Raw genomic sequence first — 19582 nt, forward strand, 5'->3', positions numbered from 1 at the left:
AATCTCTTTTTAGCAACTTGCATTGCCCAGTCTCCATAAGTATTTCATCCTATGTCCTGCTGGGGTGTAAGAATTAGGAATACTCTTACTAAGCATTTTAGAATGGATCAGAACCAAACCATTCCTGGGAGGGAAAAAGGTAGTTTTTCTCCTCCTTATCTTACCTTATCAGAGTGTCCTTTTGCCAGGTGACCTGAATTCAGGCTTTGGAGCTAGAAATGGCATGTATCCTCAGCATGTTTCTATTCCCTTAAAAGATTCGAGGTAGAAGTCACACCCCACATAAAAGAAGTGTCCAATAAGGGAGGTTTGCAGCTGCCCCCAAATTGTCTCATTCAATTTCATTCCTGATTTCGAAATAAGATTTGCCCGTTTCAAAGCAACATTTTCAGCACCCTCTACTCTCCTGCCCCCTTGATGTTTTCCTTTGACTCCTTCTGCATCCAGCAGGGCTCCTCTCCCATCCCTGCTGATATGTCCACCTGGAGCACCCTTCCTCTCATCAGGCAAGGCCCACGTCAAGTTCTTACCTCGCAGCCTCTGAGAAATGGCACTTTAACCCCTCCCCCCAACCTTGTGACATTCGCTTTGTACATATCTATTGCCACGTTGCCCTTTCCCTGTGCTAGAACTATACAGTCAGCCCTCTGTATCCATGGGTTCTGCGTCTATGGATTCAACCAACGACAGATCAAAAATATTAGGGAAAAAAAGGTTCTAGAAAATTCCAAAAAGCACAGGCAACTATTTACATAGCATTTACATTGTATTAGGTATATAAGTAATCTAGAGATCATTTAAAGTACACAGGACGATACGCATAGATTATATGCAAGTACTATGCCATTTTATATAAGGAACTTGAACATCCACAGATCTCGGTATCCTCAGGGGTCCTGCCACCAATGCCCCATGGATACTGAGGGACGACTGTACATGCTTATGTTTTTCCTTCCAGAGGCAGATGCAGTTGCTTTTGACCTTTGTATTTCTATCAAGATATTTATACATAAAGATATCCCATAAAACTTTTTGAATTGAATTCACTAGTATTTAATCCTTTTTAATATATAATTAATATTGTTCCTGTGCATCAATGACAGGAGAAAAACACTAAGTAAAATGAGGTTTAAATGTGAAGAAGGTAGAAACTTCAGGCATTTGTTTGCTTTTCATACCAGGTTGCACAGTTATGTTTCATTGTTCCAAACCTCAATTTCCAATAATAAATAGTGTCTTTCCTGAGACAGGAGGGAGGAGGGCAAGGACCGGGCTTGGTGCCCTAAGACAGGCATTTCCTTTCTCATTTTTAAAGGAGGTTAAACCACCTGTTCAGCCCCACAGTCAGTAAGGGCTGGAACCAGAATCTGAACTCAGGGCTGTCAGATGCCAAAGGCCTGGCTCTCCCATCACATTACACTCGCTTCCTATCCCGACCACTCTTTGTAAATTAGCAACCCCCCTCTGTCACCAGACTCTGCTCTGTACAGTGCTTTCCTCAGAGCATTCATTCCCATCTGACACGTTACGATACATTTGTTTCCTTGTTCAGTGCCTGTATTCTGCTCACTAGAGTGTAAGCTGCATGAGGGCAGGAACTTTTTTCTGGTTTGTTCACTGATGTAACCTCAGCATACAGAAGAGTGCCTGGCACACGCACATGGGAGACTCCCAGTACATATTTCTTGAATGGATGAACAAACACAGAAAAGATGATTCTACAGCTTACTTAACTGATGTAAAATTAGTGCTACTGACAGTTCCTCAATGACTGGAAGAAAACTTTTTTTTTTCCAATTTACTTTCCTACAGTCCAGAAGGTTCTTGCCTCTGCTCACCCTACCACTTCCCAAACTACGCCCTACAACTCCTTTTCTCTTGTTTTTGCCACAGGCATCTTTCATCACAAGTCACCCATATAAACCTAGAGCTGTTAATATTGTTGCAGAATTTCTTGCAGCAAATCATATGTGTCACCCATGGGCTCCCCAGTGTCTTAGTGATACTACAGCATATAATTCAGCACACAATTTAGAGATTCAAAAAAATTTTTAATTGCCAAGATTTCTCCCTATTGCATTACTTTGCTACAGTAGCTTATGCTGGAAACACTTATTAGGGGCCCTTTGAGTTAGATGCAGATAGAATAACAAAAGAAATGGACACTCTCTTACTGCTTGCAGAGACTCAGTCCTGTTCCTGTGGATCAGGTCTGCACCTGAAGCCACTTGAACACTTGGTACTCAAAGCCTAGAGTGTAGAAGCTGCCATGGAGAGCAACAAAGAGGTGTTTATAAACGACCCCTGACACTGAAAGGCAAGTGTCAGAAATTGTGAAGGAGACTAAAAGCATAGGGAACAAAATCTAAAAAATAAACTTCAGCCTTTTAAAATAAACCTGGTTGGCTCATGCCACATATTTATTGGAATGAAGCTATATGGGCATTTTGTTATAGTTAATTTTGATGATCTGTTTGTATTTACCCCCAGTTCACCTACTCCAGCCCTCACTGCATCTCAGTAAATGCCACTGCCAGCATTTAACAGATGCTTAAGCCAGAAACCCCAGGGTCTCTGCCTCTCTCCATTATATCCAGTCACCAAATCTCACTGCATTTTTTTCATTTTAAAAAATCTATTTCACCAGCATTCTAGGAAAAACCTAGACTACTGCAATAACCTCCAACTTGGTCTTCTCCCATTATTACAGGTTGCATTGTGTCTGCTTCAAAACATGTTGAAATCCTAACCCCCAGTACCTGTGAATGTGACATTTGGAAATAGGGTCTTTGCAGATGATCAAGTTAAGATGAGGTCATTAGGGTGGACCCTAATTCAATATGAATGATATCCTTACATAAAGGGGAAATTTGGATTCAGACACACATGGACACACAGACACACACACACGGAAAACTCCATGTGAAGATGAAAGCAGAGATCAGGGTGATATATCTACAAGCTCCAGGAGAAAGGCATGAAGCAGATTCTCCCTCATGGTTCTCAGAAGCAACCAACCCTGCTGACACCTTGATCTCAGACTTCCAGCCTCCAGAACAGTGAGACAACAAATTTTTGCTGTTTAAAACCCCAATCTGTGGTACTTTGTTACAGTCGCCTGAGGAAACTAAACCAGCCATCTTCTCTTCTGTTATTATCTCAAACTCTACTTAAACTAAAAGAAAATATACAAGCAATACATTCTTCTTATAAAAATTGGAACAGTTAGTACCTAGCATTTATTGAGAGCTTTTGTTTTTTAATGTACCAGATGCTAAGTGAATTACATGTTATTATTTCATGTAGTCCTTATATCAGCCCTGTAATCATCTTCATTTTACAGATGAGGAAACTGAGGCACAGCAGGCTGAGTGGCTTGCCTGTGGTCACATGGCTGTTGTATGAGCTGGATTCAAAACCACACATGTGGCTCCAGAGCCAGGGTGCTCAACACCATGGCATAGCCCCTTTGATTACACTCCCAAACGTGGTGCCCTTTCCAAAACCTTGGAAGTAACTGCAGTTAGCTTCAGTGTGCAATGTGCTGCATTTACATATATGTGTGTAGGAGTATATGTGTATGTATCTGTCTCTATAAAAAGTACACAATGTTAAATATCCCTAAAAGGATCATGCATATCTTCCTATAACTTGCTTTTTTTCACTTAATTTATCTTAAATATTTACCCATTTTAATGAGTACATATATACCTTCTTCTTAGTAGTCTACTGTATGAAGTGTGTGTTTTAAAAAATATGTTGTTTTATACCATGAGTATTTAAATTTATGTGCTACGATGGGGACAGCAGCTTTCCATGTCCTTGGAATACCTTCCAAACAGTGGTAGGAGCAGGAAGACACACATCAATGTCTGTGAGATGAGGGTTTTGGGGATGGAAGGTGAGGAGAAGGTGGGAGGTGGCCGCAGACCCCAGCTTGGGTGACTGCTGTTTCCTTCAATAACAGTTTCTGTTGAGAAGAGACTTTGGGAAGAAGAAGAATGTGGGCCTGGAAATTTCAATATTTGGAATTCACGTACAACTGGGTTTCACTGGTTGAGTCAGTTAACTTCTCTGAGCTTTACTTATTACTTTTATTTAGAAAAGCAGAGATAATAGTTCCTGTCCTTCCTTGTCATAGGATTTCTTTGAGGAAAAAAATTAAATGAAATAGAAAATGGTTTGCAGACACAATTGTTATTATGGTTATTATTACCTTTGCACTGTTTCCAGGTACTAGATATCAGAAATGTTGTTTTGTAGAGCCTTTGGAATGCAAACCACTGGATGGGATGTTTTTTATTGACTTTATGGGATTATTGTAAGGAGGAAATCTAAATTTCCTCTCTTTTCTCCCCCACTCTTTTTTTTTCATACATTCAGTGTGTGGATATCCTTACCACCTAACTCTTTGTTGAAAATTCTAGGATCTACATTTTCATGATATGAATTCTGAGAGATTTATAATGAATCAGACTTTTCAAGCCTTCTAACAGAGAGAGCATTAAATCATTATTTAATTTTAAAATACATGGTTTAGTGAATTCTTCATTGATTTGACAAACAAGATTATTTGACTGCCTGCGTGTGTGTGCATGCATGTGTGTATGTGTGTGTGTGTGTGTGTGTGTGTGTGTGTGTGCGTACTTTGCTCTCTCAAAACCATCAGATTAATTTGCACAGGAAGACATACCCCTAATGTTTCAGTCATTTGGATCTCCTTTATCTCTGGTAGTCTGAGCTTCAGCTAGAACTGTTTTTTCCTTTCACCCACTTGAACATGAATTGGGAGCCTGTACAGGTGCTGCTTTGAGTAATGGAATTTACAACAGACCTAGCCTTTGTTCTGTCAAATTAAGGAAAGGATACAGATGGCTCTTTGAATACAACAAAAAATGAAGGCAAAAGAGTAGAATCTAAAGGGACACACATCAAACCATGGTGATGATCTCACATAGGCATTTACTACACCAAAAAGAGACGTTCTTTAGATTGATTACCAGAGCTTAAAAAAAAGTGAAATGTGTGTTTCTCATTTTTCTGGCTCTGTAGCTCATATCCTTAACATCTTTGTTTGTGTTCCTGTTGCCACTGCATTATTTTTCATACAACATGGTGTGACCTGTACCATGTCATTCCTTTCTGGCTCTCCAAGTGGGTCACTCCCACTGGGGTGAGGGTTCCTTGCAATGATTCCTGTTTGTCTACAGGTCACTCCTGATCTAACACATGTGTTTCTGATGCTGACAGATGGCCAGAGGGTAATTCCTTCTCTGGTGTGGCCTTGGCTACTATTTAAGGATGTGAGCTCCCATGCGCTGGACCTCAAAGAAGGTTTAAGCATACATTCACTGGTTCATGTGATAATTGCAAACCCATGGAGGAGAAAGCAGGAGAGCTATTAATTGCCCGATCTAGCTGCCTTATCCACTTGTACCTTATAGTGAAGGAGGATCTTGGGAAGGTGGGGGTCAGAAGCAGGAACTTCAGAAGATGACTCTGGGTCTGTCCTCTCCTCCCCTGAAGCACCTTCCTGCCTCCTTTTTCTGCAGCCCTCCCACTTAATCTCAATATCCTCCCTTCCTCCTAAGAAATCTGCATTTTAAACCAACACTGTAATAAATCCTAAGGGGAATGCTCCAAGGAGACCACACTCACTCTGAGAAATGATGGCCTGCACAATGAAGCAAGTTCCTTAGCATGGTGTCGGTGTACTTCCTGGCCTTTCCTGGCCTCCCTCTGCCCCTTCTTCAGCTTCCTCTTTTGCTCTTCTCCTGTACTCCTTCACCCAACCCTCAACTCCATGCACTTATTATTTGGCCAAAACTGAACCCTTAACGTTTTCCAAACACGTGGAGTTACATCAAAATTCAGAGCTTTTGCACTGACCACAGTGGCCTGTTCCCACCTCCAGGCCTTACAGAGTCGTACTTACCCTCAGAGAGACAGTGAGGAGCATCTTATTGGGTGAGGCCCCCATGCCCCCTCCCTGCCCCCCATGACCCCTCTGCCTTCTTCCTCCTCAAGTTCTAATGCCTCATCTCTCCCTCTGCTTGGGTCACTTCTCCCACTGCTTACACTTCTCTTATTGTCCTTGTCAATGACTTAAAACCCAACTCAGTTCCTCCTTGAAGTTTGTCTCGCTCTCCTGAGATGTGCTTTCTCTTTCTGAACCATCCTTTGCATGTCTTCTTAATCTGTCTTATGTTACCTGTAACATTCTATCTTAAAATTAATAATAATACACACATATACAGCACTTGCTTTGTGTCAGGCCCTATTCTAAGCACTTGATATAAATTAATTCACTTAAGCCTCACATCAACCTTTGGAAGTAGGTGCTACTATCGCCCCTCATTTTACAGAGGAGGAAATGCAACACAGAGAGGTTAAGTGGCTTATGAAGTCACACCACTATTAAGTGGCTAAGCCATAGTTCAGACCTAGTCAGTCTGGCTCAGAGACCATCCTCCAAACCATTATTCTATGTAGCCTCTCTCTATATCTTATATTTTGTGGTTATCTGTGTACTTGCCTCATGATTTTTGGTTTTTTTCCATCTTTGCATCCCTGTGTCTCCTAGCACATGGTACTCTCCAAACACTTGAAAAATGGAATTCTATGGGGATGACTTTTTTAGGAGATCTTGAAAATTCTAAATTTTGGGAACCCTTAGGAAAAACTTTCAGTACTTCTGGGAATGGAATTTCCGGTGGTGATAAAGGGCAAAGCATAAATTCCTTTTGGCAGTTAGCATTTTCTCATGATTTTTATTCTCCTGCATACCTTTCCAAGCAGTTTTCATTTTCATTTGTTTTACATTTTCTTAAGATATGTTCACACTTATATTTTAAACGATGGAAAGAAAGAGATCACTTGCAAATGCCAACTGGGGAGAGTGTTTATTTTAAACAATGCTGTTCCGGTGTACCAGCTGCTGTTGCTATGCTTGCATATTGGTTGCTAGGGGTGGGGAGGAGAATTAAGCTTGTGATGGCAAGATGGAAAGTTGCTTCAACTTCACATTCTATTGGCTAGGATTTTCTGGAATGAGGAATCCTCAATCCTAAACAAGTAGAAATGTACTTGGTTTCAGCTTGCAGAAATAACTTAAACTACAGAGATAATTAATTATAATCTAGTTATTTTCTAAGGGCAGAAGGAAACCTGGCAGTTAATACAGATTCAGAATTTGGACAAAAGTTTTAAAAAGTTTGCATCTCCCCAAAGGATGATATAAACCATTATAGAAGGCTAATATCAGTGTTGTAAAATGAACAAGGAAAAGCTACCTTTAATATTGGATACATTATCTGTTAAAGAAAGGATTTGTTTAATATATCAGTTGCTGTATCAACACAGGAAAAGAGAACTCACTGTTTTAGATTGAATACTGATTTGTAGATTTATGTTTATACAGGAAATATTTCTGTGTGTGTATCATGATTTTGCATGTATTTTACATACACACTCATTCAATAATAATTCCTTAAACATCTCCTACATGTAAAACGTTGTCTGAGGCATGAATGCAGGGTGACCATCCCAATTTATCTGGGATTTCCTCAGTTTTAGCACTAAAAATCTCATGTCCTGGGAAACCCATAAGTCCTGGGCAAACAGAGACAGTGGTTACTATACAAGGGGAAAACAAATAAGACTAAAATAGTCGCCAAAATTTTTCACTGTGGCAAGGAAAACAAATTGAACACCCCAACAACCAAGGAACACAAATAATAAAAACCTGCATTTATTGAGTGCTTGTGAAGTAAGTTCTATTACTGTCCCCATTTTAAAGATGAGTAAACTGAGACATAGCAAGGGTAAACGACTTAGTTAGTGGAGAAGCAAGAATTTAAACTCGGGGAGTTTGGCTTTAGAGCACATACCACGTACAGTAAGTGGTGTTCGGGAAAGTTCTCTGTCAGGAGAGGCTGGTAGAGGCAGGAGCATTGCGGAAAGCATCACGGAAGAGCTGGATGGCTACACCTTGGCTCAGGTGAGCAGCGTTAAGGAGTTAGGAAGAAGAGATGAAGGTGTCGTTAAAAAGAGGAAATCACACAAGCAACGGTATGGAGTGAAGAACAGGCAGAGCCTTCTATCTCCAGAGACAGGAAGGAGTTAGCCTGTGGAAGAGGAAGTAGCCCTTTCTCTGATATTGCAGACAATTGAATGCAACAACTGAGGGGTGGGGGGGGGGGGGAGGGAGAGGGGAGGGAGATCCTTTTGAAAGATCTGGAATTGGCTCTTTTTCAAATAACCTTTTTTTAAAAAAATTTTATTTATTTATTTATTTTGGCTGCACTGGGTCTTCATTCCGGCATGCGGGATCTTTTAGTTGTGACATGTGGACTTCTTAGTTGCGGCATGTGAACACTTTAGTTGCGGCATAAATGCGGGATCTAGTTCCCCGACCAGAGATTGAACTCAGGCCCCCTGGATTGGGAGTGCATAGTCTTACCCACTGGACCACCAGGGAAGTCCCCAAATAACATTTTTGGAGTTTGCTAATTGATGACTACAAAATTTACCTTTACCTCCTCTGCTAAGCATCAAATGGTCTTGTTTCTCTTGTGTGTCAAGAGGTGGTCCTCTTTTCTGACCACAGGTCACTGCTCAGAGGCTATTTTCATGTTTAGAAGGCCAGTAAGTTTGATGTGTATGGAACTGAGTTAGGGTAGGCCCAAGCTTCTGACTGAGGAAGACTCCATCCATCCTTCCTGCAGCACAATTCTTATAAATAGCAGTTTCTTTTTAAATTCTAAGTTTGAAAAAAAAAATCTGAGTCTTTGGTTTTATTTTCTACAATGTCCTTAACCAGACACAACATATGAGGGTGTCCTTTGGCTACACATGTTTTTCTTAGAGATTACTAACAGTTGTAGTAGACAGAATGATGCCCCCCACCCCAAACGATGTTCCTGGAACCTGTGAATATGTTCCCTTACATGGCAAAAGGGACAGTACAGATGTGATTAAAAGGATCTTGAGATGGGGAGTTTATCTTAGATTGTCCAGGTGGACTAATGTAATCACATGGGTCCTTACAGGAGGAAGGCAGGAGAGTCAGAGTAAGAGAGAGAGATGCTATGCTGTTGGCATTGAAGACAGAGGAAGGGGCCAGGAGCCAAGGGATGCAGGCAATTTCTAGAAGGTGGGGACACACTCTCCTCTAGAGTCTCCAGAAGGAAGGCAGGCTTCCAGACACTTGATTTTAGCCCAGTGAAACCCACTTATTTCAGACTTCTTGAGACAGGAAGGGGGCAGGGCATGACCTTTCAAAGAATGACATAGCCATTGAGGACACGACATAAACTGGTTAGAACCAACTAGGTCCAAGATAGCAGATGATTCGACTTCCAGTGGACCTTGTACCTCGTTATGTGCTCATTGTTATACATAAGCATATGCTAAATGACACACCCTCAGTCGCCAAAACCAACCATAAAAGGCCAAAAAGTGGGCAGTGACCCAGTTCCTAGAAATCTCCACCCCCTCCCCAAAATAGTTGGAATACTCCTCCCACTCATTAGCCTCTGGTCAAAGGCAAGGTCACTAACTGGGCGGAGGAGGTGGGATTGAGGCTGGAAGAAGGGAGTTTGTGAGCTCCTTTCTTGAGCTGTTTTAGGAAACCTACAGGTGTCCAACAAGATGATTCCTAAGCAGTAGGAAGGAGTTGAAATTGAACATTAATAATTTAAAATTTTAATATAGCCATGTTATAAAAAATTCAAGAAAATAGAAAGAAGAGAAATCCTCCATAAACCCAACTGTAAATTTAAGTCCTCATCTTAGGTTTGTTTCCTACACACTTAGAATCATGGTGTACCTGTATATCTGAATCCTACATTTGATTTTTACTTAATTTATTATAATAAATATTTTCCATGTTATTGTATAGTCTTTATAACCATCAATTTAACAACTATATAATATTCTATCATAGGTATATCCCACAATTCTCTTAATCATTATACTTCGTTGATTCTCAAGTTTCCAATGTTTTCCTTTCATAAATGAATCTTGAACAACATCTTCATTCTTATATTTTTTTTCCCACAGTCTAACTAGTTCTCATATGGGTTTTATACATTGTCTTTCTTTAGCTGCCATGTGTCTATGAAGCAACAAGATTCATTTTTCATACAAATGTGCACATGCTAACATATCCAGTGCATGTTATCTGCTTTAAAGAAGCAGAAAGTATTTTCTTGGAGAAATATTTACATATTTCACTGGCATCTCTAATGACTTTGAACTTTTGGATTTGTTTTCTTCTTTGTAATTCCTTCAGATATAGCCTGAGTCACTCAGAAGAGTTAACCCTATATCTTGTCTCTAGCCTCAGACCTTATTCTTCAGCCATATCATGCTCTGTTTTGGACGACTTGGCTCTGATTAATACCAGGCTGGGCCAAACCATTGTTACTACCCAGAGGAGTTCACCTGAGAAATCCCCACCTCTACCTCTCAGCTTCTGACAACAGCCCACGCCCCCCTTGACTCTCTCCTACCTTATTCCTTCATGGTTGTTGCTCTTAGAGCTCCCTGAGATCTCTGGTACCTTGACTTATCCCATTTCTTCAAGATATTCAACCAGCTCTTGACTTCAACATCTCTTTGTGGTCCCCATCACTTCATCCTCTCTTGCAGCACCCTTCTGTCCTGCCTTGTCTTTCTGCTGCCTCTGCCCTGATTCTGATTCCTGGATCAGTCCAACTGGGTGCCTTCTCCACTTCCACATCTGTCCTAGGGCCCTGCTGGGGTTGGGTAGCAGAGTGGCACCTTGCAAATGTGGTCTCCCACCAAGCTGTGTCCTCAGGGCTGCTCAGTAATCCTTCCCTCCCAGGGCCATCCCTGCTTCCTCTCTCACTCAGCTCCTGGCTCTTGACCAACAACTTTTTGTTGAACAACACAGAGAAAACAGAGGCTATCAGGTATGAACTTCTTGACTTCCCCACTCTACACCTGCAATTTTTAAAATTTAAATGCTGCCTTACTTCCTTCTTTCCTTTCTGACAGGAAGTATTGTTCCTCTTTCATTCCAAAGCTAATCCTTCCACCTTCCACTGATATCATCCAGTCCAGATCATCTCTCATCAATAATAATCAATCTCTCTCTTCCATTTCCACTGGCTCATTCTTTCAATATGGAGATACACTTAAGACTCTCCCATCTTAAGGGAGAAAGGAAGATGGATTTGTGTTTAGTACCTACTATATGTTGGTCACTTGAGAACATATTATCTCATTTAATCTTCATAACAATTTTATGAGTTAGGCGTTATTATCCTCATTTTTCAGATAAGAAAACCAAGATTCAGAGAGGTTAAGTTAACTAATGTTTTAAGTTAGTAAACTGGCTTGGTCTAATGGCAAGACCATGAATGCTATCTCCTTTAGCCAATTCCAAGTTCTCTTCTCTTTCCCTTCACAACCATATTTGTTAACCAAGTAACAAACTGCTCACTGAAATTCCACTTCAACATGGTTTACTAGTGACTTGTCTGTGTGAGAGTTATTTAAAATGTATCTACACACTGAATATGCAATCGGTAGCTTCTTAACCAACCTTGAGCATGCTTTACTAGTCAGCAATACAGAAAGAAATGCCACTGACCAATTGTTTCTTTAACTACCCACTTAACTTGTGGGTGTTGATCACCATCTGTAGCATCCTTTTCCAGAGGAAAGGTAATACATATATGAATAGTAATACTCAGTGGTATGCTGGTGAATCTCTAATAACCACCTTCTGAATAAAAGTCTTTGATTAGCAGTGTTTGCCAATTCCTGCAGTGTAAATAGTCCTACCATGAGGAGTATTTAATAATGATGGTGCTTAATGACTGTGTTTCAAAATTTGTAAAAACTTAGTTATCACAAACTAAGTTAGTTATCACAAAACTTAGTTATCACAAACTAAGTTAGTTATCACTAACTAAGTTATCACTGAATTAGCTAACAGTTATCGAGCATTCACTAAGTGGTATGCAACGCTCCAAGTGCTCAGAGGTATTATCTCAGCTAATCCTAAACGCCTTATGTCCATTCTGCACATGTGGAAACTGGAATATCAAGTAAATTGCCCAAGAATGTGCCCTAAGTGTGGGAGCTGGAATCATACTGGACACCTAAAACTGCTATCTTCCTTTATGAAAAATATGCAAATATCTACTATTTTAGCTTTCTTTATTTCTAATAACTTAGAAGGACCTGGTTTAAATTTTGTCATCATCCACCTTATGAAGAAAATGTATTTTTAAAATAAATATGTAATTCTACCTTAGTAGGATTAAGTACCAGGAAGGCAGGGGTCTGATCTTCTGGTATTTTTGTATACCTACTGTTTAGTTCAGTGCCCAGCATGTAGCAAAGACTCATAAGGAATGTTGAAAGAATGGAATATAATAATTCTTATCCCTTCATTAAAAGTTCTCTAAAACCTCTGTAAGGTATGTAAATGTATTTAAAATAATCAAGTATTTTATGTTTATGTCTCTTGACAAAATAATACCACTCCTGGGAATTTATCCTTATGAACTGATTCAAAAGGAGGAAGAAAAAAAAGCATTAGGCAAGAAAATGTTCATTGTAGTACCAGCTACATAGCAGAAAAATGAGACATACATAAATATCCAGAATAGTGATAAGTTAAATGACATTGCTTCAAATGAATGTTGTACGGACAATAAAAAAGATAAGAAGTTCATTTAGCAAGATGGAAAAATAAAGCAGGATACATTTGACTTGATCCCATAACTCAGGGGCCATGTTACAAAGTGGCCAAGAGTACAGACTTCAGATTTGGACCCACCAGAACTCAATTCCAGGATCTTTTAACTGGCCATACAACCTAGGGCAAGTTGTTTAACTTTCCTAAATGTCAGTCTCCCCTGTGTAATGGGGACAACGCTCTCAGAGTCATAGTGGGGATTCAGTGAGCAAGCATGGAAGTGCCCAGGACAGCACCTGGCACCCTGATCTATTGCCCATGCAGATGGGCAAGGACTGGCTAGGAATGTGGATGAGGGAAAATAATTTATGCTTTTGGGTGGGGGGATTATGGATTATTTTTAGTTTAAAATTTTTATTATATGACATATATGCAATAAATAGCAACCAATTAAAAAAGAAAGTCACTTTTAAAATATCCTACAGATTAGCTTTAGTTCTGATTTAGACAGTCTTCTGTCCAAACAAGTGAGGTCACTTGGTGAGTGCACCCTGGCTCCTCGCAGGGACCTCGCAAACAGAGCCAATGCTTCTACGTTTCCTGCTACTCGGGAACTGTTAAGACCACCATTCACTCGTTCACCCGATTTGCGCCAAACACATGTGAAAGAGACTTACTTTCATGCTACCAGGATCCACATAGAGTCGTGCTCATCTGCTAATGATGAAGGTGTGGCCTGGTCCTTTGGATTCCTACCCACGTGTGGATGGTATCTTGTAACCTTCCAGGTTATCAGATCACACACTCCTGTTTCTCTTCTTCCTCCTTGTTTCTCTTCCTCTCATCAGACTGAAATTGGTAAAGATGAATGAAAGGTGCCTGCATTATCCCTCGACCTGCAAACAACTCGAAATATTTCCACACCGAAACCTTAGTTCTCATAAATCTTATTTAGGTGAACACCTTGCTGGATCCACAGTGCAATATTTGGATCACAGTTTTACTCAAAGTAAGATTGTTGGGTGCATAATATATCTGAAGTCATTATGGTAGAGTTCCATGTAGCAACAATCAATAGTAATTATCTTGGTATAAATTATTTTCATTCTTTAGGGCCTCAAGACTCAGAAATTTTTAGAGAAAATAGCCTTCTGAGTCTTCAACTCAAGCAGAAATAAAATCCAGAGTTCAGGGTAAGCTCAAGGCTTGTCACCGCCTGCTCAAATGTGAGAGCAGAGCTTCAGGCATGTCCAAGTCTGCTTAGATTCCTCTTATTAGTGGGGGCATTTAATTAAACCAAGACAGTCTTTCTGCCTGACCAGGGCAACTACTGATGAGAATAAAATTGATGCGAGATGAACAGTTAACAGCAGGAGATAGATACATGGGAACAAGAAATAAAAAAGCTATAGTCAAACTGAAGAATATTGCTGTAGTATATTATATTTGACATTTACTGCTGTGTCTAATAATGCATCCCTCACTTCTCTCCAGCAGCCATGTGACTTCATTATTTTAAATTTTGGAAGCTTTTGTTTTTGAAAAATGACAAAAATCTCAGTTCTCCATTCCTCATTAGGGTACATATTTAATTGTGTTCCTCTGTTCATTATCTTTGTTGCCATTCAACCAGAGGAGTGCTGGCAAAAATCATGTAAATGGCTATGTTTGGCTTTTCCAAGGTATTTAAAATTCTATTGTTGTTTCCATAAGCCACAGACAGTGGGTTATTTTTCATGGACAGACAGTGCATTCTTCTCTTGCGGTTTTTATGGACAGACTGTGTAAAATGATAACACAAAGAATGGGGTACCAGCTCTACTATATCAAGGGCTTAAATCAGCTATTTCAGACAGAAACTCAGTGTGGTAGAGCACGTTTCAAATAGGTTTGCAGGTACAGCTATCACACAGAATTTCAGCATCTTTTGTGATTAATTCTCAAGAAAAGTTAATGACATTTTTCACAATAAATTAGAGCTAAGGTGAGGGAGATTTCAGTAATGTAGGCTCAGGGGGTGACCTGAATAAAATCAGTAAGATTTGGATGGCAGAATTAAAATAGAGATCTGATCCATCTTCAGAATGGCAAGGGTTTGGATTATTGTGGAAGGTAAAACTAGGGTAAATCTTCTACTTGCCTCTTCATAGTCCCTTCCATGTCACATGATAGTTTTTCCAATGTTATAATATATCATATTCACTAAACTCATTTCCACACTCTCTCTTCCTGAAAGGGACATTTCTTCATTGTAATTGTTTTAAAAGAATCTATTTTGAGGTTAATTTATAATTAACCCTAACTTAATCATAGTTGTTAAAGCTTCCACTTTGTTGTTTCTTTCTTAAACCTGTTGTGGAAATGGTCTAAACTAAAGTGATTTCTTAAAACTGTCTCTAAGGTGTGTTAAGAAATGTCTATTTGCAGTTAATGATCCAGAAAATCAAGAATTACCCCCTGTTTGACAATAAAGATTATTTTTTATCAGTTTGAAATTCTTTTTAATGGAAAAATTCACATGGAATTAATACTTATGCATAGCTTTTAATACAAACTTAAATTCCTAGCTCCCCAGGTGTGACATGTGATAAGATCTCTTTTCTAGTTGTGTTTCCTTTGGAATCCTAAGTTTGTACATAGATTCTCTTTATCCAAAACTATTATGGTCACACTTTTTATAATGATTAGTGTTTAATAACCAGATTCATTACTCAATAAATAATAAGAATGTCATATAACACATATGAAAATAGTTTTAAAAATCACTGAAAGAATTTCAGTATCATAGTCTACAGGCTTTCCATTCAATCTTTTTCTGATCAATGTGATTGATAAACTTGTAGAGAAATTATATTGTATAATACACCAGAGAGAAGGTACCATATTTTTGGCTATCTAAAAAACAATAGGGAAAAATGCATCTGCAGTTACTCATAAAGTATAATACTCTTGGTGATAAATCCATTTTATTCACTCTTTTATTTATGTCTCCTCTGCTCTTAAGAAGGGGATAAGGTGGTTTATCATTAGGATGACCATATAACTTATCATCCAAAATTTTGAGATTAATATTAATCATTGTACTGGGGTAACAGGCATAAACTAGCACTGTCTCAAGAAAGCTGGAACACATATTTTCCCACTTACCAAAAAGCTGAAAAAAACAATAAAACCTTAGCTTAGACAACATAAGGAGGGATAATAAGGAAGAAGTAGTAAAAAACTATTCTGGAATACCTGCTTGACTTTGATCTATCTAGATACAACCTATATATCACTTAGCAGGTTAAGAGTTGGGAATCTCCTATATCACTCTTTCCTAAATAATTAGAAATACTGTATTAGTAAGGGTAGGGTAATTGCTGAAATAAAGAAATTCAAAATCTCAATCGCATAAGATAATACATTTTTCTTTCTCATTCATGTCACAGTCCAGTGTAGATTAATGATAAAGTGGTCTTTGGTGGGCCGTGGCTCAGGAACCTAGGCAGACAGAGGTTACTTTCTCTTGAATTGGAGCAAACAAGGTAGCCTTGGGTATAAACATCCAGCAAAAAGCTGGGAGAAGAAAGAGGGTGTGGAGGATCTCATGGAACTTTTGTCATGTGCCGATTCTGAAAGCGACATGCATCACTTTCTCCCACATTCCATGGCCAAAACTCAATTGCATGACCCCACCTAACTTCAAGGGAGACTGGGGAATGTGGTCTGGTTGTCCACCAGGAGAAAGTGGAAATGGACTTTGGTGAACACATAGCAATCTCCATCACTCTCCACCATTTTGGTTACCAAGGACTGATTTCACTCTTCCTCCTATACATAGAATAAGGAAATCTCATATAGTTCCTGTGTGGAGCTCAAACTCTAGAATCTTTTTATCAGCTTCAGATGTGGCTCCTTATGATCTGCCGACCTATGAATTACAAAGACAGCTTATCGACTCCCCACCTGCCTTTTCCATACATTCAGTAAACCATGATGGAACAGGGATAAACACCATGGTTGACATTTTCTGTAGAGAAAACAGATAATCAATAGTCAGCCAGAAAGCATTTTTCTTACTTTTGCTTTTACAGAACCTTGCATTATTCTTTAGCTTTAATCACAAATGTCATCGTCTTTCCTTTTTGCTGTTACTCCTCTTGAGAAATCACCAGAGTATTTGTATTATACTAAGAACACATTAAATCTGTTTGCTTTTTTGTAACTCAGATTAGCAACTTTGCAGCTACTTAGTAAGACCCTCTACAATCCTCATTATTTAAAGCATATAATGGAGTTAACAAGAAAAGGAGCTTCTTTATCAGTGGTTATAAGGATTACAGAAGATTTATGAGCTCTAAAAGAGTTGAGAAAATTACTTCTGAACCAAGATATACAGAAAAGGAGGAAATAGTGTAAGAGCAAAGTTATTTGGTTTCCTGATATTCAAATTCTTGTAAACTGGTTTATATCTTTCTATGTCACCTTAAACTTTGGTACTTTCTACATTTTTGGTTTTATATTTAGTGCCTAGGAACCATAATGATATCACTTGATTTTGTTGGCACAATACCACTGTGGCAGAGAACTGGGAAAATGTGTGAAAGTCTGATAACATTTATTGCAGATTTTTAATGCTTAAATAGAAGAATAGCAAATAAGCAGTTTCATTTCTTAATTTTTAATCTCAAAATAATTTTAGAACTACAGAAGAGTTGCAACCATAGTGTAGAAACTTCCTATATACCCTTTACCCAGTTTCTTCTAATGTTAACATCTAACATAACCATGGTACAATTTTCAAAAGTAAGAAATTAATTTGGTTGCTTCCATGTCCTGGCTATTGTAAATACAGCTGCAATGAACACTGTGGTACATGACTCTTTTTGAATTATGTTTTTCCCAGGGTATATGCCCAGTAGTGGGATTGCTGGGTTTTATGGTAGTTCTATTTTTAGTTTTTTGAGGAACCTCCATACTGTTCTCCATAGTGGCTGTATCAATTTACATTCCCACCAACAGTGCAAGAGGGTTCCCATTTCTCCCAAGAAAATATACAGATTGCCAACAAACACATGAAAGGATGCTCAACATTACTAATCATTAGAGAAATGCAAATCAAAACTACAATGAGGTATCACCTCACACCGGTCCGAATGGCTATCATCAAAAAGTCTACAAACAATAAATCCTGGAGAGGGTGTGGAGAAAAGGGAACCCTCTTGCACTGTTGGTGGGAATATAAATTGATACAGCCACTATGGAGAACAGTATGGAGGTTCCTCAAAAAACTAAAAATAGTACTACCATATGACCCAGCAATCCCAGTACTGGGCGTATACCCTGAGAAAACCATAATTCAAAAAGAGTCATGTACCACAATGTTCATTGCAACACTATTTACAATAGCCAGGACATGGAAGCAACCTAAGTGTCCATCGACAGGTGAATGGATAAAGAAGATGTGGCACATATATACAATAGAATATTAGTCAGCCATAAAAAGAAACGAAATTGAGTTATCTGTAGTGAGGTGGATGGGCCTAGAGTCTGTCATACAGAGTGAAGTAAGTCAGAAAGAGAAAAACAAATACTGTATATTAACACATATATATGGAATCTAAAAAAAAAAAAAAATGGTTCTGAAGAACGTAGGGGCAGGACAGGAATAAAGATGCAGGCATAGAGAATGGACTTGAGGACACAGGGAGGGGGAAGGGTAAGCTGGGATGAAGTGAGAGAGTGGCATGGACATATATACACTACCAAATGTAAACTAGATAGCTAGTGGGAAGCAGTCGCATAGCACACGGAGATCAGCTCGGTGCTTTGTGACCACCTAGAGTGGTGGGATAGGGAGGGTGGGAGGGAGACGCAAGAGGGAGGAGATATGGGGATATATGTATATGTATAGCTGATTCACTTTGTTATAAAGCAGAAACTAACACACCATTGTAAAGCAATTATACTCCAATAAAGATGTTTAAAAAAAAAAGAAATTAATTTGGTGTAATATGATTAACCAAGCCACAGGCTTTATTTGGCTCTCATCATGTCCTTTTTCTGTAACAGGATCTGATCCAGGAGCCCATGCTGCCTTTTTTTTTTTTTAAGATTTTTTTGATGTGGACCATATTTAAAGTCTTTATTGGATTTGTTACAATATTGCTTCTGTTTTATGTTTTGTTTTTTTGGCCGTGAGGCATGTGGGATCTTAGCTTCCCCACTAGGGGTTGAATCCGCAACCCCTGCATTGGAAGGCGAATTCTTAACCACTGGACCACCAGGGAAGTCCCCCATGCTGCATTTTGTTATCATGTCTCCTTAGACTCCTCCAATCTGTGTCTATTACTCATTTTTCCTTGTCTTCCATCACCTTACCTCTTTTGAAGAATATTTTCATGTATTTTGGAGAATGCCTCAAATTTTTGGTTTTTATGAGTTTTGCTTGGGGTAAGACTTAAGGTCGTGGAATTTGAGGAAGAATACCACAGAGGTAGAGTGCCTGCCTCGTATCATATAGGGAGCCTTATGACATCCAACTGACTTATCACTAGTGATGTTGTCTTTGATCACATGGGTAAGTGGTAACTGTCAGGTTTTTCCATTGTAAAGATACTTTCTCTTTGTCATTAATAAACATTTTGAGGGAGACACTTTGTGTTAATGTTTGTATCTCATCTCTCACTGCAGGCATCTGCTTTCCTCCAGATTCTGGGTAGTTACATGCCCTGCAACCTCAGCACTCTGATGGTTAAGAGAAAATTTGTTAACTTTGTATTCGTTTGTTTGTTCAGCATTTTTGTTATAAGTTTGAGAGCATCACTGTTTCCACCTCTCAACAGAAACCAAAATCCAATATTTGAGGTTTAAATACATGCTCTTAATATTAACTATCACTGTTAGTTGTCATGATGATTGATA

The sequence above is a fragment of the Balaenoptera physalus genome (genome assembly GCF_965194825.1).
Source record: "Balaenoptera physalus genome assembly, chromosome: 4".
NCBI lineage: Eukaryota > Metazoa > Chordata > Mammalia > Artiodactyla > Balaenopteridae > Balaenoptera > Balaenoptera physalus.